The 22,366-nt window shown below is 47.1% G+C and overlaps 1 long non-coding RNA gene across 3 annotated transcripts in view; it reads right to left on the bottom strand.

Moving 5' to 3' along the window:
• LOC119955414 overlaps positions 1 to 22,366 on the bottom strand; it is a 41,819-nt gene that overhangs the window by 7,523 nt on the left and 11,930 nt on the right. The window contains exons 2-3 of one of the 3 annotated variants that reach the window (XR_005458463.1): positions 18,402 to 18,451; positions 5,110 to 5,205 (exon numbers count right to left, since the gene is read on the bottom strand). This is a non-coding gene — a long non-coding RNA (uncharacterized LOC119955414). Of the gene's footprint in view, positions 1 to 5,109; positions 5,206 to 8,922; positions 9,173 to 18,401; positions 18,452 to 22,366 lie in introns of those variants that run through there. The other 2 variants (XR_005458464.1, XR_005458462.1) reach the window with 2 other exon arrangements.

Raw genomic sequence — 22,366 nt, 5'->3', positions numbered from 1 at the left:
CACATTTTTTAAACTTAATTAGTTGGTCTATATATGAAACTTGCAATTAAGTCACTTCAGTTGAGCCTTCGGGCTGTAAATATGTTTTCTCATTACAATTAGTAGTAGGAATATTATTTCAGCATGCAGCCCGGTGTGACCCAAGCTGCTGGCTGGCTGAACACTCAGAGGACCTAACCGTGTTCAGCGACATGTGCTCCAACTAGCCTTCGGCTTAAACGAAAGCAGCACTGAATTAAAGGAGCTGGTAATCATTGCTGCAAATTGGAGAGATGGGATATTGAGCACCGGGGCCGAGAGAGGGTTCCACAGTTTATGGGTATGGAACAGGATTTCTGTGCGGGTAAACAGGAGGAGACACACCGCTGGGTTTTTTTTGGGGGGCGGGAAATTTGGAGCCTGCATAAGCCGTCAGCGTAAATGGCGGAAGATGAGATTCTCGCTGGCGGGAACCTCATTTTAATAATTTACATGTCACAGGGCTTTCTGCAATATATTCCCACAACACTGAATACAGTATTCATTCCTCGCCAATGTGACATCAGCAAGGTTCACAGCAGGTTTAGAAAAACTTGAAGCAGCTGAGGAAAACGCCCCCATTGGTGCATCGGTAAGTATAGTCCCCAGGGGCAGATGGACAAGCTCTGGCACTGCCCCCAGTACCGTCAGGATTGGGCCCTCCAGGGAACCCAATTGTGATGGTTGGGGAGTCACATCTCACCTCAATACTTATGAGGGGTTCTCCCATGTCCATGAGGGGTTTGAGGAAGGAGCAGTGCTCCGAAAGCTAGTGTTTGAAATAAACCTGTTGGACTTTAACCTGGTGTTGTAAGACTTCTTCCTGTGCTCACCCTAGTCCAACGCCGGCATCTCCACATCATGGGGGGGGTTTGATGGGGGTGGGGAGGATGCAGGGGGAAGTTTATTTTTTATCCTAGATCAGGGTGCCCTCCATCTCCCCACCAAAGCTAGCGAAAACCACGCCCACAGTTTTATTTTGCACAGAGTACACTAAAACTGGAGAGAAAACTCAACATTCTCTCTGCTGGACAGCAACTTTCCAGTTTAATCGTCTCAGCCTGCACTGAGGGGAAGATCCAACCCCAAGTTTCAGCGAGACAGGAATGTATGGAGGGGAATCCTGAAGGTATTAAAGGCAAACCCTCAAAGGAATGGGAGCAGGTAGACAGAGGTGAACTGGAATTTGGCTCTGAGGACTTGGAAGCAATGCCTAATAATCTCACAAGGGTGTTCAAGGTTATTAAATGAATCTTCATCACCAATCATTTGGGTGGTGCAATGGTTAGCACCGCTGCCTCACACCAGGGACCTAGTTTCAATTCCGACCTCGGGTGACTGAGTTTGCACATTTTTCCTAAATGTGTGTGGATTTCCTCCGGATGCTCCGGTTTCCTCCCACAGTCCAATGATGTTCAGGCTGGGTGGATTGGCCATGCTACATTGCCTCTCGGGGTGAGGTTGCAGGAATAGGGAGGGGGAGGGAGATTAGGCCTAGGTGAGGTGGTCTTTCGATGGGTAGGTGCAGACTAGATGGGCCAAATGGCCTCCTGTACTGTAGGGAGTCTGAATCGCCGTTCAATACAATACCCCCAACACCCTTGTGCAGTGCACAAGCAATAGGAGCTGCATAGAAGCAATAGGAGAGGCAAGGTCACACTGAGGGAAGATTCAAAGGGATTATACAAGAATGAATAGTTCAGTTTTGTTTGAATAATTGGATATGCTGTTGTATAAGAACCATTAATTAAAACATTTCTGTTGATGGCTTTTATTTCAGATGTTTATCAAGGGGACACTGGTGGGCCATCTCCAATAGGTCCAATAGTGTTAAATGCAAGTTTTTGTGATAACCAGAGTCTGAGCTCTCTGGCAGCCTGTTGGAATAATGGGGTCTAGGGACATCATACTTTTTTCCTCCTCAAAAAGTGGCCTCTGGATTCCTGGTGGCAAGGAATATCCTCAAGCTGTAGAAATGATGAAGGACACAGCAGACCACTATAGACTCAGACACCCATATACTAGAGGGCACATATCTCCCCCCCCCCCCCCTCTCTCTTCCCCCCCCCCCCCCCCCCCCCCCCCCGCTCCCCTACCACCCACCCCCGTGAAAAGACGGCAGGGGCAGCACAATGCCTCAGAATAAGGACATCATGGTTTCTGCCAGGATTGTTGATATTAACCAACGTCACATGTTGTGCATGGTCAAGCAGACACTATACATTAATTTTGTTCCTGTAGTTCCTGACCCTCTGCCCAGTGAAATGAGGATCCACAAATTCATTCAATGGGGATCCGTAGATTCAGTTAATAGTCTCCTGCACCACTGGGAACGCTGCTAACCTGGCAAAGCCATGTGTCTTCTTATCCTGCTCTATCTGCTGAGGTAGCCTCGGTCATTGCCCTGCTGCATCTGTTGACTGCTGCCTGAAGGAATCAGATCAATAGAGGTTCACCTTCGTGGCTAGTGGCTGTGCCATCCTGGTACAAGCCTCCAGGTCATGTTGGATGAAGCAGAATAATTCCATGATTACCTCCTAGTTTAACTCAAAGTCACCTCGGGCACTGCTCTTGGCTCTGGGGGGGGGGGGGGGGGGTGCGAGAGCTGATCTTTTAAAAAAAAAAACTTATTGGTGCGCAGGGGTTTCCCTGGCTCTTTGCAAAGCCTTCCTTCTCCAGAGGCACTGCAACCTCCCCCCCCCCCCCCCCCCCCCCCCCCCAAAAAACCTCTGGTCACCAGGCGTTCTGGACTCGCGAGCGTATGCGGCGTCTCACCCCACAACCTCGGAAGACAGGCTGCAGCACTTCCACTGACTTAACCACAACAAAAGTAAATCAACTCGCCTGCAAGATGGATGCCGGGCTCTGTAAATAATGCCATGTGGATGTGGTGGGGGCCGGGGTGTGAGTGAGGTCAAGACTAGTCATGGGGCTGTAACTCAAGATTTCTTTTTGCTGGGATGTAGAGTAGGATATTTGGGATAGAGTCAAAGTTGATTAAAATGCAATCAGAGTCAAAGAGAATAGTTGTTTTGTACAAAATGATGAATAATAATAATAAAAAAATGAGATATAAATAGGAAAGGAAGGTGAAAAAGACATTTTACCTAATCAATGCCTACATGAAGGTCGTAACAGCCACAAGAAACGTTATTATATAAATATACTTAGAAAGCAACAGATTGGAATCTAATCAGATAATTTTTGAATATTGAAATTCAGGCCAAACATTAGATCACCACCACATCTGTAGATAACAAATCCAAAACAGTCTCAATTAAAATTCTCTCTCAAATACATCAAGAATCTAAATCACGAGACCGAAACAAGGAGGGACCCACCCTGCAGTCTAATTGGCACAGACTGTTTATTCCAAGTTTCTGCGCATTTTCCTGAAAAAAAAACTTAAATAGAACAACTACTGACTGGGGAATAATTTGCAGATTCCAGTGGTTTATTCCAATCTATTTGCGAAACGGTGTGGGTCCTGAGTCACAACCTATCCGGGCGCAGGGTAGCAGGAGCAGGTTTGGAGACAGCTGGTGGTCCTGCGGAATCGGCTAGCTGATAGTGTCACTGGTGAAGTCTCTATCCTGAGAGGGGCAGTGTGCCAAAGACCACGGTGCATGTCTCGGTTTGGAATGAGCTCTGCTATTCTCCTGCTTTACCTGCAGTGGGCCTGCGTTTCTGATGAGTGGCAGCACCTGGTGTGCCACTGATCGAGTTGGCCACGGCCAACCCATTGATGGGATCGGAGGGTTTCCAGAGGCGCGGCCTGGGTGGGCTCTCAAATTACCTCAAAACATTTACAGGACACAGTGAGCAGTCAGCAGCGTGAGCAGCCAGGGACCTGTAACTTGCACCAAATGGGTGTTTATAACAAACACTGCAGCAATGGCAGCCCGAGTCAGGGCAACCCGATCCCGAGGGTGACATTCCAAATCCCGAGGGGGACACTCCGAATCCACAGAGCTATCGCAAAGTCGCTCCGTGTTACATCCCCGGCCCTGCAGCCATCCAGCCAGCGCTAGCTCCTGCCCTGAGCAGTACCTTTCTAAACAGTTTTTCAAACTTTGCTTCCCCCCCTCCACCCTCAGCAGCTATGGCGTCCAGTCCCATTTTGCAGATACCCCTAGGAAATCGCGCCTCTGAGAGTTCTGCCCGAGGGGGTCAGAGCATCGTGGAGACCCGGAGCATAGAGAGTCAAACTCGCCAAACTTGCTAATTACATTTAAATTCATGCAAATGCCGTCGATGGCATGGGTCACAAACCTCGATGCCACCAACGAGGGACAAGAGCTTGGCGGCCGAATTGGCGCTAGGCATGGACCTCCATTTTGGCCAGACATCCGATTGCGATTTGCATTTTGCAGCGTTGCAGGGCGGAGAATTTTGCCCATCACATTTCACTGCTCGTGTCAATTTAACTCTACACAGGGATATGGAGACAATCTGAATGCTTTTCCCTTCAAAAGCTTGAAGATCTGCACCTTAATGAGCTTTCAACCGTGTTGGTGAGTGTTCAACGGGCCATCAATCTCAGCACTGTGACTTGAATGGGAAATTATTCCCATTGTTAGATTTCGGTGAGCTCACCCACCAGTGCCAAACTGCGGCGCACAAATGAAAATTCAAACAAAACTGCTTCCTGCTATGAAGCGTGTTTTCAGAACAGACTGGCTGAGTACTCTCCCGCACGCTAAACTATTTGAATATTAATGCACTGCATCCAACACCTTTGATCCAATGGGTCACAAGTTATCAAAGACCTGCTTTGCCGTATGCAAATAGAAAAACACTTAGTTTGATGAACTCTGCTAATTTATGTTGCATAATCTTGCAATAAATCCCTTATTAAAAGTACTAATTGTTTCCTAGTGGATGAAAATGATGAGCCATAAATGACAGCAATTAAAAATTTGATGCTAATAACACTATTTTCTCATTAAAGAGCCACATAATTCTTCCTGAATTCATTCTGATGAGAACTGAAGTGTAAACATAATTCTGTTTTAACCCTTCGGGTCACTGCACTCACTCTGAAAATCAAGCAATTGCAACCTGCTGTTTATATAGAGAGAGAGAGTCGAGGACAATGTGGATCTTGTCATTTGTGTTTAATCTGTTGTGGACAGGTCAATGGAACAGCAGTGGAGAGTTCATCTTTTGGGAACAGTGGAAGAAGAACTGAAGGGATAAAAAAGAAAACAGCTCTGTTCTACAAGTACTGAGCAAATGACAAATAATTCATGGAAAACTCTCATGATATAAAAAAGTCAGGAAACATTTTTATTTTAATCTTGAGATCCTACAGAAAACTATTTTCAGAAGTGCTTCTTTACCAAGTGGGTGGTTAGAATGCAGAAAATATGGTCTTAAAGCAGCAGAATTAGGCCATTCAGCCCATTATGTCTGCTCCGCCATTCGATCATGGCTGATATGTTCTTCTCCTGCCTTCTCCCCACAATCCCTTATTAATCAAGAACCTATTTATCTCTGTCTTAGAAGACACTAGTGATTTGGCCTCCACTGCCTTCTGCGGCAATGAGTTCCACAGATTCACCACTCTCTGGCTGAAGAAATTCCTCCTCATCGTTTTAAAGATTTGTCCCTTCAGCCTAAGGCTGTGCCCTCAGATTCTCATCTCTCCTACTAGTGGAAACATCTTCTCCACATCCACTCTATCCAGGCCTCTCAGTATTCTCCAAGTTTTAATGGACCCCCCCCCCCCCCCATCTTCTAAACTCCAACGAGTACAGACCCAGAGTCCTCAACCGCTCTTCATATGACAAGCCCTTCAATCCCAGGATCATTCTTGTGAACCTTCTCTGGAAACCCCTCCAAGGCCAACCCATACTTCCTTACGTACAGGGCCCAAAATTGCTGACGATACTCCAAGTATACTTCACCTCTTCAAAGGCCTTCTGGAAATCCAAATAGATCACATGCACAGGTTTCCCTTTGTGTAACTTCCTCATTACCTCCTCAAATAATTTTTACAAGTTTGTCATGCATGACCTCTGACTCAGCCCTATTTTACCATGCACTTCCAAGTACTCTGCGAACTCATCTCTACTAATGAACTCTTAAAATCTTACCAAAGTCAGATAAAGACGCCTTTCCAGTCTTCTGCTTCCCTCCCTTCTTAAGCAGGAGTGTTACATTAGTCATTTTAGAGTCCTTGGACTGTCTCTGACTCCAGTGATTCCTGAAAGATCACCACCACTGCCTCCACATTCTCAGAACCCTGGGGTGAACAGCCCCCTCCTTCTTCAGTACGGGTGCCAATGTCCCACAAATTCAAACCTATTTCCCCCACAACAAGCTCGGAGTCACGCATTTACTTCTTTAATCTTATTGACCCTGTGCCAATTAACTCGTGGCTCAGGTAGTAATCCGGAGATTATTACATTTTTGTGACCACAGGGAGTATTTGAGTACAGTAACAGGGATCTCTTGCTGCAAGTATACAGGGCCTTGGTGAGGCCGCACCTGGAATAATGTGCCCAGCTTTGATCACCTTATCCGAGGAAGTATGTTCTGGTTATGGAGGGAGTGCAGTAAAGGTTTAGCAGACTGATTCCCGAGATGGTGGGACTGACATATGTGGAGAGATTGAGCCGGTTAGGATGATATTTGCTGGAGTTTAGAAGAATCAGGGGAGGGACAGGGTAGATGCAGGAAGGATGTTCCCAATGGCAAGGGAGTCCAACTTCCAACTAGAGATGGAAAAATAATGAAAGTTACAAACTTCCGAAATGTGCATTTTATTAGAAGTTGACCTCACCGGATCATAGACCAAAACAAAGAATGAACCCGATTTCCATGGATTTCGAAGACACAACCTGTTGTGATTCCGGGTGGGACACACGCACGCACACATCACATCTGTGAAGCTAATGGGCTGGATTCTCCACTGTCGGGATTCTCCGTTGCACCGGCAGCCGGGATTTGCCAACGGTGTGAGGCTGCCCACAGTGGGAAACCCCATTGGCCGGCTAGCGAAACGGAGAATCCCAGGAGCGCGCCGCACCGCATTTCTGGTGCAACGGGACAGAGAATCCCACCCAATGAGTTTGACCCAGCTTTTGCCACTGATCCAGCACGTTTGTGCAATTGGGAAAATTCCACCCACTGTCTTGATGCTAATTTCCTATGTTGCTCGTACGAGTTTATATGCAACCATTGGTTCAATGGGTAGCAGTCTTGACTCAGTCAGAAGGTGAGCAGTTCAAATCCCACTTCATGGTCTAGAGTATAGAATCTAGGCTGACATTTGAATCCAATCACGAATGTGGACGTATTAATGGAGTCCGCATTGTTGGAGGTGCTGTGTTTTCAGGTGAGACATCAAACTGAGACACTCGCTTTTCCAATGAATTAATTGGCATTGCTCTGAAGGGGAGCAAGAGAGTCTAGCACAGGGCTCAATAGCTGGCTTTGAAAGCAGACCACGGCAGGGCAGCAGCACGGGTTCAATTCCCATACCAGCCTCCCCGAAGAGGCGCCGGAATGTGGCGACTAGGGGCTTTTCACAGTAACTTCATTTGAAGCCTACTTGTGACAATAAACGATTTTCATTTCATTTCATTCACCAATATTTATCCTTCAGCTGACATCACTCCCAAACAGATCATTTGTGGGAGCTTGCTGTGCACAAACCGGTTGTCAAGTTACACAGTGGTGGCCTTCAAAACTACCTCATCAACTATAAACCAATTGGCGAAATGCAAAAATAATGAAGGGTGTTATATGAATTCAAGTTCTTTCTGCTGTCTGTTAGCTTGGTACAGTAGGGAAAATGTTTTATTTTTATTTTTTTTTATAAGCGTCCATAAACACATCTCAGTGATGGACACAGAGAAAAAGTGTCATTTTGTACAGTGGCTGCTAGTTACCAAGAATAGGAATTCAGTGGCGTGCAGGAGTATTCAGGTTCTTCCACAGAGATTTTCTTTGCTGAATTGTTGCCATGGCATTAAAATGACATTCCAAGGCCGGGGAGAAACAAAACCCATAACAGATCCACCTCGGTTCTTACACTTGGATTTGTAAACTCCTGGAATGATTTACTAATTTTACTCAGGAATTAAATTTGAGGAACGGGATATCGGAAAGCTTGGCGCAACGAGGAGAGAGAAAGAAAAATAACAAAATCCAGGATAAATAACCCAGAGGTCTTGGTGCCTGTGCGATTTTATAGCAACATGATAATACATGGGAACTCATTGGTGGTGGTGAAATCAGACTTAATCGTGAAGGGGGCACTGTCAGGAGTGGATATCTCCAGCACCACCATGTTACAATTACTCAGCTCTTCAGCGGAGACTATTCCTGCCTGTTTGGTTCTCTGCAACTACAGCGCTGAAAGGTAAGTTGTTTTTATTAAGAACAGCTTCTATCTCACCGAGGAGGCTTCCGGCCAATCCATACCCAACAACCCACTCACCCACCCAGGGGCTGGTTTAGCTCACTGGGCTAAATCGCTGGCTTCGAAAGCAGACCCAGGCAGGCCAGCAGCGCGGGTTCAATTCCCGTACCAGCCTCCCCGAACATGCGCCGGAATGTGGCGACTAGGGGCTTTTCACAGTAACTTCATTTGAAGCCTACTCGTGACAATAAGCGATTTTCATTTTCATTTCACTCTGAAAACCCTGCTTACATTTTCATAACTGCAACAAATTCCACAAACAGATGAGGCTATGCACAATATCGTAAAACAAGCAATAACATTCTAAATAAATTCAACCCACAAAATTCTTTAAAAAAAAAGTCAATTTGCATGATCTCCCCAGGGAATGAGAGCCTCCACTGGGAAAAGAGCAAAGAATGGGATTTATAAAGTTTGCTAGGTTATTAATAGCAATACATTTTACTGGTATTGATAATGCTTTACCAATATCGGTTCGATAAGGATTAACAGCAGTCAGATTATCAGTCAATAAATAGAGAAATGGTAGGGCTGCTCCAATGTCCAGAGTGTCCATCCTGTTTTGCGTGGGAATTCCAGGATGCTCCCCATGTCCTGGATAACCATTTGTGCAGGAAGTTTTGTCAGTTGCAACAGCTAGAGCTCTGGGTTATGGAACTAGAGAAGCAGGGAATCCACGAGATTGAGTGTTACTTGGATAGTATGTTTACAGATGTGGGCATCCTGCAGAGAAAGAGGGAAAGGGGTGACCACCAGTCAAACAGAAATTCCCCTTAATACATCCCACTCTACAACCAATATTCAGTTCTGAACATTGATGATAATAATTGTTGATCTGAGGAGTGCAGCCTGAACCAAGTCCATGGCACCACAGATTCCTCAGCTGCACAGGGGGCACAAGGAAGACTGGAAGAGCAATAGTGATAGGTGATTTAATAGTTAGGGGAGCAGATGGGCGTTTCTGTGGCCACGGATGTGAATCCAGCATGGTATATTGCCCCCTTGGTGCCAGGAACAAGGATGCTACTGAGCAACTCCAGAGCCCCCTGGGCAGGATGGTGAACAGCCAGCAGTCGTTGGCACACTGGTACCAAGGACATATAGAAAGACGGATGCCAGTCCTGCAGTCTGAATTTAGTGAGTTAGGTAGAACATGAGCAAGCAAACCTTCAAACGTAGTAATCACCCGATTATTCTCAGTGCCACATGCAAGTGTGTACAGGAGGAGGAGGATAAGATGGATGAATACTTGGTGCAGGAAGGAGGGCTTTAGATTCCTGGGAGAAGGAGATGGGACCTTACAGGTCATGTGGGTTTCACCTGAACAGATCCATGACACTTTGGATAAAGAAGTTCCTCCTCAACTCATTTTGAGGCTATGCCCCCTAGTTCTCGTTTCCCCAACCTCCCTGCTTCTATCACATCTATTCCCTTCATAATTTTATATATGTTTCTGTAAGATCCCCCCTCATTTTTCTAAATTCCAATGAGTATAGTCCCAGTCTACTTAGTCTCTCCTCATAAGCCAATCCTCACAACTCCGGAATCAATGTAGTGAATCTCCTCTGCACACCCTTAAGTAAGGAGACCAAAACTGCACACAATCCTCCAGGTGTGGCCTCACCAGCACCCTGTACAGCTGCAACATAACCTCCCTGCTTTTAAACTGCATCCCTCCAACAATTAAAGGTCAAATTTCCATTTGCCTTCTTAATTACCTGCTGCACCAGCAAACCAACGTTTTGCGATTCATGCACAAGGACACCCAGATCCCTCTGCAGTGCAGCGTGCTGCAATTTTTTTACCATTTAATTAATATTCCATTTTGCTGTTAATCCTACCAAAATAGATGACCTCACATTTATCAACATTGAACTCCATTACCAGGCCTTGCCCATTCACTTTATATCCTCTGCAGACGTGCCTCTACCACTCCTCTGCAAACTTTGACACATTATACTTGGGGTACACTTGGTCCCCAACTCCAGATCATCCATGTAAATTGTGAACAATTAAGGACCCAACATTGATCCGAGACACACCTCAAGCCACTGATCGCCAACCAGAAAAACACCCATTTATCCCCACTCTTTGCTTTTGGTCAGTTAACCAATCCTCTACCCATGCGGATACATTACCCATAATGCCATGCACCTTTATCTTATGCAGCACATCCACCAGTTCCATGTTGCCCATTGTGCTCATAATGTCCTCAAAGAATTCCACTAAATTAGTCGAACATAACCTACCTTTCATGAATCAATACTGCGCCTGCCCATTGGGACAATTTTGATCCACATGTCTCACTATTTCTTTCTTAACGACAGATTCAAGTATTTTCCCCACTACAGAAGTTGAGCTAACTGGCCGACAGATGCCCGCCTTTTGTCTACCTCCTTTTATAAACAGAGGTGGTACATTTGCGCTTTTCCAATCTGCCGGAACCGCCCTGGAGTCCAGAGAATTTGGGTAAATTACCACGAGCGCATTTGCTATCTGCCCTGCCACCTCTTTTAGTTATGATGTGGAGATACCGGCATTGGACTGGGAAGGGCACAGATGCCCTACAGACACCCTCATAAGAACGGGATATGGCGTTCAACTCATCGATAGACAGTTCCAATGCACCACAGCAAAAGAAACACACCAACCTCCTCAGAAGACAAACACGGGACACAGAGTACCCTTCGTTGTCTAATACTTCCCCGGAGCGGAGAAACTACGACATCTTCTTTGCAGCCTTCAACAAGTCATTGATGTAGATGAACATCTTGCCAAGGCCATCCCCACACCCTACTTGCCTTCAAACAACCGCGCAACATCAAAAAGACCATTGTTTTCAGCAAACTACCCAGCCTTCAGAACAGTGATCACGTCACCACACAACCCTGCCATAGCAATCACTGCAAGACGTGCCAGATCACCAACATGGATACCACCATTACACGCGAGAACACCACCCTCCAGGTACACAGTACATACTCATGTGACTCGGCCAACGTTGTCCACCTCATATGCTGCAGGAAAGGATGTCCCGAGGCGTGGTACATTGGCGAGACCATGCAGACGCTGCAACAGTATCCTGGGATGCATTCCATCAAAGCCCGGATACTTGTCTCCCTTTAGCTCCATTAGCTTGCCCAGCACCACTTCCTTAGTGATAATGATTGTTTCTGGGTCCTCGCATGCCATACCCTCCTTGCCAACAATTATTGGCATGTTATTGGTGTCTTTCATTGCGAAGACCGACACAAAATACCTGTTCAATGCCTCAACCATTTCCTTATTTCCCATTATTAAATCCCCCTTCACATCCTCCAAAGGATCAACGTTTACCTTAGCTACTCTTTTTCCGTTTTATATATTTGTAGAAACTTTTGCGGGCGGTTTTTATTTTCTGAGCTAGTTTGCTCTCAATCTGTTTTACTTCTCTTTGTACCTTTTTTCATTGCTTTCTGTTGAGCTTTAAAGATTTTCCAATCCTTTTTTTTAACCACTAATCTTTGCCACTTTGTATGCTTTTTCTTTCAATTTGATATCCTCCTTTATTTCCTTAGATATCCATGGCTGATTATCCCTGGTATGTACTTTTTCTGAGTGCTGTGAAAAATCTCTGACAGTCCTCCACTGTTCCTCAATTGTCCCACCACAAAATCTACCCTATCCAACTTCTCCCTCATCCCATTGTAGTCTCCTTTGTTTAAGCACAAGACACTGGTATTGGATTTTACTTTCTCACACTCCACTGTATTTTAAATTCAACCATACTATGATCGCTCCTTCCAAGAGGATCCATAACTGGGAGATCATTAATTATTTCCATCTCATTTCACAGGACCAGATCTAGGATAGCTTGCTCCCTCGTAAGTTCCATTACATACTGTTCGAGAAAATCATCGCGGATACATTGTATGAACTCCTTTGCTTACCCCAGAATACGGAGGGAAGCAAGGGGAGAAAATTGCTGGGGCCTTGACTGACATCTTTATATTCTCATTGACTACAGGCAAGATCCCAGAGGACTGGAGAATAGCTAATGTGGTACCGCTGTTTTAGCAAGGTAAGCTGGAACAATCCTGGAAACTGTAGGCCGGTGAGCCTCATGTCAGTAATAGGTAAATTATTGGACAGTATTTATACCCATTTGGAAACAAATGGACTCATAAGTGATAGACAGCATGGTTTTGTGAAGGGGAGGTCGTGCCTCACTAACTTGATTGAGTTTTTTGAGGAGGTGACAAAGATGATTGATGAGGAGAGGGTGGTGGATGTTGTTTACATGGGCTTCAGTAAAGCCTTTGACAAGTTGCCTCATGGCAGACTGGTACAAAAGGTGAAGTCACACAGGATCAAAGGTGAAGTGGCAAGATGGATACAGAACTGGCTCAGTCACAGAAGGCAAAGGGTAGCAGGAGAAGGGTGCTTTCTGAATGGAAAGTTGAGACTAGTGGTGTTCCACAGGGATCTGTGCTGCCCCCCCCCCCCCCCCCCCAGGCACAGACCCCAGCCAGCATGGCTTACACAAACAATCTCACCTTCCCCAACCACCCTTCGTTTGTTCACCTATCTTTACTCATCTCTCACATGCCTCCCTTTTCTCCCGTGCGGCAAAGTTTAGAGGAGATGTGCGAGGCAGGTTTTTTTTTTTTTTAAATGCAGAGGGGGTGAGTGCCTGGAACGCATTGCCTGGGGAGGTTGTGGAAGCAGATGCGGCATCTTCACAAACACATGGATAGGATGGGTATAAAGAGATACGGCACAAGAAAGTGCTGAGGGTTTTGGCAAAGGTTGGTATCATGACTGGTACAGGCTTGGAGGGCCGAAGGGCCTGTTCCTGTGTTCTTTGTATTGTGTGCGCAAACATTGAAGGTGGCAGGGCAGGTTGAGAGAGCCGCTATTAAAGCACACAGTATCCTAGTCTTTATAAACAGGGGGATAGAGTACAAGAGCAAGGAGGATGTGTTCAACTTGCAGGACATTAGATCGGCCTCAGCTAGAATATTGCATCTAGATCTGGATGCTGCACTTTGGGAGGGATGAGAAGGCATTGGAGAGGGGATTCAGGGGAATAATTCCAGGAACAAGGAACTTCAATTCTAAGATGGATTGAAAGCATCAGTACTGTTTTCCTTGGAGAGGGAGATTTGATGGAGATGGTTTGAAATTGTGAGGGGTTTGGACACATGCACTGGATAGGGAGAAACTGTTTAAGGTCTCACTCCACAACCCAAAGTTGTGCAGGGTAGCTGGGTGCAGGGTAGGTGGATTGGCCACGCTAAATTGCCCCTTTATTGGAAAAATTGGGTACTTTTTTTAAAAAGATAGAGAAAGAGAGGGATAAGATTTAAAGCAATTAGCACAAACAAAAAAAATGACAACATGAGGGAAAAGCTTTGAATCAGCCAGAGGTTGGGGTCTGGAATGTGCTGTCTGAGTGTGGGGCGGAGGCAGCTCCAATTGAATTATTCAAAAGGGGATTGAAGTGAAAGTAAAGTCGTCATAGTCCCAGATGACACATTGAGGGGCAGAGGTGACTGGTGGTGATTTAACCAGAGGTTCGCCACACCTCTGGCGAAGGGCAAGGTTGGGAAGGCGGGGTCTTCACGTGTAACCTTGGTCGCGCTGTTGGCCTCGCTCTGAATCATGAGCCAGCAATCGAGCTTAGACTGTTGGTCAGAGGAGGAAGAATTTGTGGGGGTTACAGGGAGAAGGCGAGAGAAGGGCACCAGGTGCCATTGGCTGGTTCACAGAAGCAGCTGCAATGGGCTGAATGGTCCGAATCTGCGCTCCAACAACTCTAATGATCATGACCACCTGGTCCATTTTCCTCCTAATCTCTTACCCTGCTGTTCCCGGACCCTGATCATTTATCTGAACCACTTTAAAATAGACAAGTCTCCACACAAGCAGGGTGGCTTTAAAACAAATTATAGCATTTAGTAGCACATCTGCTTATAGAATTCTGGGGTGGGGAGGGAGGTCAGCTTGTAAACAAGCATGGGGTTAATTCTCGTCACAGTTTGCATTTTTTAGTGCAGGATCTAAAATTGGCACCACATTATCCCATCTTTCTTTTGTATCGAGTACATACATTATTTTCCCTCCTTTCAAGCAATATCCCGAGTGACAGATTGACACCAGAACATTTGATGAGGATTTCTACTTGCTAATAGAAAGCCTCTGGCACCCAAACACTGTAAGTAGGCAACGAATGGAGTGATGAGAGACAACATGCAAATTAATTCAGAATTGTTCTTTTGATTTCACGTTCGCTCCTTTTCCACCTCAACAACCAGGGGACTGATGTACTCGGGGATTAGCTGTCACACAGTCAGAGTCAGAGTCAGGCAGTCTCATAACTCAATCTGGGAGAAGAACCTGGTCTGTAACTTGACATCTTCCCTTCGTGATCCAGCGGAGATAGTGACCGGGATTCCCCATTAGGCAGAATATCAGCCGATTTGCTGTTCACGAGAACAAGTGCTGACGTCGGGGCAGGATCCGCGGAGTTCTACGACAGCAAAACTGGCGCCGCACTTGGGACTGATCCAGCGCCTGCTAAGGGGCTAGCCCAGCGCCACATAGAACAGGAACAATCCCAATGGGAGATGGCGCCAGAATCGCTGGGTGTGTACACACACACACACCAATATGACAGTAAAATGTTGGATTAGTTTATGGTCACGTGTACCAGGGTACAGTGAAAAGTATTGTTCTGTGTGCAGTTGATTCTGTACATGAAAAGAAAATAGGTTTACCGCCTCCTCAGGGCAGCAGGCAACACTGTGTCCCTAACACACACTGTGCCCCAGTCTCACACACCCGTAACCCCACCTAGTGGGCGGCCAAACTCCCACCCGGCACCACACCTAGCAGCCGCCAACCCACCAGCCACATGTTTTCTATATGTGCCCCATCCGGTTTGGTGGAGGGTGTTTTGCCCTCACCGCAGGAGAGCACTGAACGTGGCTGGCAGGCCCGAAGGAAGGGCAGTTTCCACGGTGGAGGTGGGCATCGGGCGAGGCCCTGCTGAGTTGCGGTTCCCCATGGCATGCTCATCTCCCCTCCCCCCCCCCATCCCCAACACACTCACTCCCCTCCTCTCAGCCAATGATGCAATCACTTGTCTCGTCTTGCAGGAGCTGGTAATGAGTCAGGAGCTGCTGCTGCTGCCCCCCCCCCCCCCCCCCCCACCACCCCCCGACCCCCGCCACACAGCTGCCAATGAGCGAGGAGGTCGACACCAACATGCATCCAAGTGCACCCTGGAGCACGAGTCCAGGAACGTCACTGATTTCCCATCACAGTTGTCTCAAACACCTTCCACCATCCCAGAGAGGGAGAGGTCTGCTGGGCACTTTAGTGAAGAGGCTCCTGGGACACTATCTGGTGTGCACCACACACTTAGTCCAGTACAGCAGGTGGAGGTCGGAACTCCCAAGGGGGCGGACGATCGCCCTCATTTAAGATGCATCTAGACAGATATATGAACGGGCAGGGAACAGAGGGAATTAGATCCTTGGAAAATAGGTGACAGCTTTAGATAAAGGATCTGGATCAGCACAAGCTGGGAGGGCCGAAGGGCCTGTTCCTGTGCTGTAATTTTCTTTGTTCTGTTTTTTTGACCCCACCCCAGGGACCAGCTGCCGCCCAGATGTGTTTTGGGATTCTGGAACGGACAGTCCCATTGATTGCGGAGATGCACTGGCAGAGCCAGGGACTGCATTAGGGGTTGTCGACGAGCATCCAGCTCCTGCAGCTGCGTTTGGAGTCGCCGAGCCGCCTGCAGGAAGTGGTGGGTGGCGACCATGCATGCCACGCATGCTGAAACTGCACAGGTGCCGTCTGTAGTGGCGTGCGGTCGGTGGCCCAAGGCCCAGGTACGGCTGCCCTATCACACGTCAGGACCACACGAACATTGCAGTGATGCTCCCGAGCACGGCCCAGACACAGCAAGTCATGGCTGAGCAGTGGCATTATCCAGATGCTGGCCAGTATGGCACAGACACAGATGGAGGTGGCACAGTCCCAGACAGAGGTTGTCCACTCCCTGTGCTCCATGGCCGTGAGCAGGCAGACCACAGTAGAGACAGAAGCATGCCTCCAGGATTTGCAGCTCAGTGGTTTGCTCTGCTCGCACCCCCGTCCCATGGAGTAGCCTGGGGGCCACCGGGAAAATGAGGAAGAGGTGATGGGGCCTGAGCCACTGACTCCCGCAATGAAGGTGCCGGAACACTGCAACACCTCGGACTCCGCCCCCTCCTGTCCCTGGCGCATGGTGGGCAGTGGGCAGAACAGAAAGGCATCACGCCACCAGAGCAGCGCCAGGCCCGTCCAGGCCCAGTAACCCCAGCAGACGGCTGCCAAAGAGGACTCAGGTCACAGAGCGGAAATCACAGCAGGCCGCTTCCACTCCTGATGTAGTGTTTGGGAATCCAACTTGGCATAGCGTGAAGACCCGTAAGGCCAGAAAAGTAGACACCAGCGAAATTGGCATGAGTGCAGGTCACAGTTTAGTGAATGTTACAACCCGTCTCGGTGCTGTTAGAGGGGGTGTGAGGGGGTGCAGAAAATGGCCGGCCGTGGGTAGGTGGGCACGGCCCAGTGTCCCACCCCAGACAATTGATGAGACAGTGTGATGGGATGGCAGCTCTCATGTAGAGGTCACCCCGGTGGAACTGCTACCGTGGGCAGGAGCAATATGATGTCTAACACAAACAGGGAATTCCTGGAAACACATTGCAGCTCCTTTATCTGGAGATCAAATATCTGTTGTATAAAATTGTTTCAGCAGTTAACAGGCTTCAGTGAACTCCACTACCCGATTTTTAATACTGACCTTCGCCATTCTTTTCAAATTGGTTTATCTTAAACACATGATTCAAAAATGGCAATTCAGGACCGTCACATAAACATATTAAATCTTCACAGAAACTTTACCAGTCATCTTTCAGAATGGAAACTTAAACCTTCCACTTCACTTTGTTATGGGCCAGGGTTTAGAAAACTCCAAAGTATATCATGGAGTTCACCTGACCTATAACTGTTAGTTGATTTTGGTTATGATGAGCACAACAGCCTGCCTTTCAGATGTTATTCAACAGAGTTCTTAGGCACTTTTTAGTCAAAAAACAAGCTATATTCTACGAATTTAGTTAACATTTGTATAAACACACACAGTAAGAATTTTATCAACTACAAACATAAAGACCCCACGCAGCTTTTGTAATCTATGTATAACCTTTAATGAATTCCCCCCTTAACTGTTCCAATTCAATAACAAAATCCAAGTAAAACCAGAAACCCCTTTTCAAAAGGTGTGGCCCAGTACACGGCATTCTTACTGGTATAATACTTGTCATTGATACTCTGTTCCCCTTTCCAAACAGCAAGTTCGAATTCCTTCCAGAAAGCAATTATCCCTTTTATCAAGCAGTCTGGGAAACAGCATTTAAATGAGATAGAGGAACACCTTTCAAACTGGGCAGTTCAAAACCAGTCCGCACTCAAAGCGAATCAGAGCCACAAACCAGCTCCAAAGCTCAAAGCAAAAGTAAAACTCAGAGCTACAGCCCAGCTCCACCCACACAATGACATCACTGAAGCCATGTGATAAGACAAATTTGTTAAAGGGACACTCCCTTGACAACTTTCAGTCAGGAACAGGTCCCAGTCTTACACCAATTTGTGATTTGACAGCACGGGGTTACTGTGCTCAAGTAGGGTGTTCTTTCAAGGGCTGGTGTAGTGTTAATGGGCCAAATGGTTTCCTCCTGCACTGTAAATTCTATGATTCGATGACTTCCTTGTCACATTACTCCTTCCAAAGTTATCACCTCACACTTTTCAGTGGTGAATTCCATCTGCCACTTTTCTGCTCATTTGCTCATCCCCCCATTTAACCATCTTCCTGACAGAGGCAGTGAAAAAAAAATACTGTTGTAACACTCACCTGGGTATCCACCTGCTGGTTCAGACAGAGGAAGTGCCATGTGTCAAATCCTGGAAAGAGAAAGTAGTGACCGGTGTTTAAACCTCTCAGACCTCGAGTTGCAAGTCATTCATGCCTTGTGGGCAGTTTCCACACACATTCATTTCCTTCATGGTTGAGTAACTGCTCTGACCACAATGTTTACAAACATCAACCATTTCAAAGTGAGTCAGGTTAATTCCAGTTGCGCACCATCACACGTGAGTGATTTTGAAGTGCGCAGCTCAAAATTGACACTTCATTTCCTCAAAATGGACTTCCTGCATCCATTTGCATCCTCCCGCTGGCACGTGGGCACGAACCCCAATCCAGCTGCTGGGGGAGGGGGGGGGGGGGGAGGGGGGCGCAGGCCATCACAGAGGGTGCCAATCCCGTTTTTACCTCTGCGCCCGATTGAGAATCTCGCTGCCGGCAGCGTGGAATCCAGCTCCATGTCTTCACTGAGCCAACAGCGAATAAAATTGTGCGGCAGGTTCCACATCAATCTTACAAATATAATCAAGAGGGAAACTTGAAACACATGTTCCCCACAAAGGGTGGCAGAAATCTGAAATTCTCACCCATAAAAAGGTTATGGATATTGAGACAATTGGAGCTTTCGAGACACAAACACTTTTGTTTGTCAGATCATGTCCAGTGATATCCTGGTGATAACGTATCTGAGTGGGTCTGTGTTCTGACCACTGAGTGGATCAGTGTACTGATCAGTCATGATCAAATTGAATGGTGATCTGGTTTGAGCGGCTGAATAACAGTCCTTTCCCTATGAATTCCACAGCCACACAACTCTGCATAAAGATATTACTCTTGCTTTTGATCGAAATACCCATGAATAATTTCCCCTAGTTTTAAGTACATCCTGAGCAATGCAGATTGACATCAAAAATCGAATGATAATTTAATCTGTGACAAAACATGACTCACACCATGAGCACAGTGTTAAGATATAATTATTCTAACGCTCTCCTGGCCAATTTCTCATTCAACAAGCTGGACCTCAAATCGAAAATATTGCTGCCACTTGCACAGACTCCCGTTCCTCCTGTGTTCACAGACCTACAACATTCCCAATTTTTTATATTTTCATCCTGGTTTGCAAATCTCCATGGGACTTCACCACCCCCCAATCCCTGTAGCTTCCTCCAGCTTAACAACTCCCAGAGATCTCTGCGCTCCACCAATTGTGGCCACGTGTGCATCGCCAATTCCATTGACTCCACTATTGATGACCATCTCTTCACCTTTCTGGACTCTGGAATTCCTGTCTTAAAGCTCTGTGCCTGAGCAAATCTTTGGTGACTTTCTAATTTTTTTTTGGGCATGGTGCTGTGTCAAATTAGGTTTGCTAACACTCCTGCAAAGCATATTTTAGAACATAGAAAAATACAGCACAGAACAGGCCCTTCGGCCCACGATGTTGTGCCGAACTTTTGTCCTAGTTTAATCATAGTGTCCAAAATTCTATGATAATCTAAGGGCAATTTATCACCCAATTAATCCACCCAACCTGCACATCTTTGGACTGTGGGAGGAAACCGGAGCACCCGGAGGAAACCCACGCACACACGGGGAGAACGTGCAGACTCCGCACAGACAGTGACCCAAACCGAGAATCAAACCTGGGGCCCTAGAGCTGTGAAGCAATTGCGCTATCCACAATGCTACCGTGCTGCCCTTAAGAACAAATTAATCTACACTCCATTATTCTACCATAACCCATGTACCTATCCAATAGCCGCTTGAAGGTCCCTAATGTTTCCGACTCAACTACTTCCACAGGCTGTGTTAAAGATTGATATCTTCCTACCCTTCTTAAAATTTTCAAGAATACCTGGATTATCTCAGGAAGGGATCTCGAGGTACCCGGCCTTTGAACCAGAGGCCCAGAGCTCAAGTCCCTAAACCAGAGGCCCAGAGCTCAAGTCCCACCACAGGACTTGATGGCCACAGAAGGTGTGTTCACAACAACATGACCAAAGACTTTGATTATCCTTCAAATACAACCTACAACAGGCAGTAAAAGCAAGAGAGTCTCCTGGTCAGAAACGTTTGATGTGGAGTGGCGCCCCTCAAGCTATAAACCTCTGGTGACAGGAATAGCTGTGAAAACAGACTCTGTCTGCCTCATACGCCACTAGATTTGGGAAGTGAAACGATCTTAGACATAAAGGTTTAAAAAGATTACACATCAAAAGTTCTTAAAATACTTCAAAGTCTTTTTTTAAAAATTGTTAGAAATAACATCCAAACAATTTACTTAAACTCAAAACCCCCATGTGTTGTGCATTGTCCTTCAGGATAAAAGAATGGAAATGCTGAAGCACGTAGGCTGAACGCAATCAGAGGTTTATTAGATGCGCAAAGGCTTGGTCTAGACGGACTTGAAGCCTGTGAAGTAGCCAATAACATCACGGACTCTCATGTGACTCAATTCAGGACCACACAACAACAATAACCCACATAGAAAACTGTCGGAATTGGAATTCTCTGGAATGTTCAATTTATTTTATTGCAGGTTCAGCAGCTTGACTTAGATCAGTGGAAAATTACTGTATCAAACTGTCCACGTGTACAAGTGCCAATCCCATGTTACAATCATAGAGGAATCTCACTCCTCTCCATCACCGGCAAAATCTTCACACTATCTTTCCACCACTTTCAATCAGAGCCTGCTGTCAGAGAGTCTGTGCGGTTTGAGAAAGGGTTGAGGAACCACTGCTGTGGTGTTAGGCAGCTCGAGGAAAATGCCAAGAAAACAAACAGACCTTGACACCACGTTTGTTAATCTGACCATTTAATCTATAATTTAATCTATAATTTCCATAAAATTATAGTCCACACAGTTTGTACAAGTTTTACCCTTTTATACTCCCCTCCACCTCCTCCTCTCCCCCCACCTCTTCCTCTCTCCCCCCCATCTCCTCCTCTCTCCCCCCCCCCACCACCTCCTCTCCCCTCCACCTCCTCCTCTCTCCCCTCCACCTCTTCCTCTCTTCCCCCCCCCCACCTCCTCCCCCCCCACCTCCTCCCCCCCACCCCCTCCTCCTCCTCCTCTCCCCCCACCCCCTCCTCCTCTCCCCCCACCCCCTCCTCCTCCTCCTCTCCCCCCTGCCTCCTCCTCCTCTCCCCCCTGCCTCCTCCTCCTCTTCCCCCCCACCTCCTCCTCTCCCCCGCCACCTCCTCCTCTCCCCCGCCACCTCCTCCTCTCTTCCCCCCCCCCCCCCCCACGCCGTGATGAACAACTCCACCAATAGCATTATAAACAGTTCCACTGCAGCTCGAAGCCCCCCCTATGCCCCAACTTAATCTTCTCCAACCGGAAAAAGTCCTACAAATTCCACAGCCAAGCCACTATCCCCGGAGTGTCTGACCGTCTCCAATTAAACAGGATACTTTGCTGAGCAATCAGAGAGGTGAAGGCTATGGTATCGACCCTCTTTCCCCCTCCAGAAGCTCCGGCGCTTCTGATCGCCACCATCGGGCCTAGCCCAACCTCCACCCCACTATTCCAAACACCGCCTCCCGGTATCTCCCCAGCTTCTCACAACCCCAGAACATGTGCGCATGATTCTACTCTGGTAGCTTGGGGGGGGGGGGGGGGGGGGGGGGGGGGCAGTCTCTGCGTGCAAAAGTCCCACACCTGAATATAACTAAACTCACTACCAGCACAAGGGATAAACTCACTACCAGCACAAGGGATAAACTCACTACCAGCACAAGGGATAAACTCACTACCAGCACAAGGGATAAACTCACTACCAGCACAAGGGATAAACTCACTACCAGCACAAGGGATAAACTCACTACCAGCACAAGGGATAAACTCACTACCAGCACAAGGGATAAACTCACTACGAGCACAAGGGATAAACTCACTACCAGCACAAGGGATAAACTCACTACCAGCACAAGGGATAAACTCACTA

Source organism: Scyliorhinus canicula, chromosome 21, assembly GCF_902713615.1.
Source record: "Scyliorhinus canicula chromosome 21, sScyCan1.1, whole genome shotgun sequence".
Lineage (NCBI taxonomy): Eukaryota > Metazoa > Chordata > Chondrichthyes > Carcharhiniformes > Scyliorhinidae > Scyliorhinus > Scyliorhinus canicula.
The sequence above is the reverse complement of the archived record's forward strand: the minus strand, read 5'-3'. Positions and strand labels throughout refer to the sequence as shown.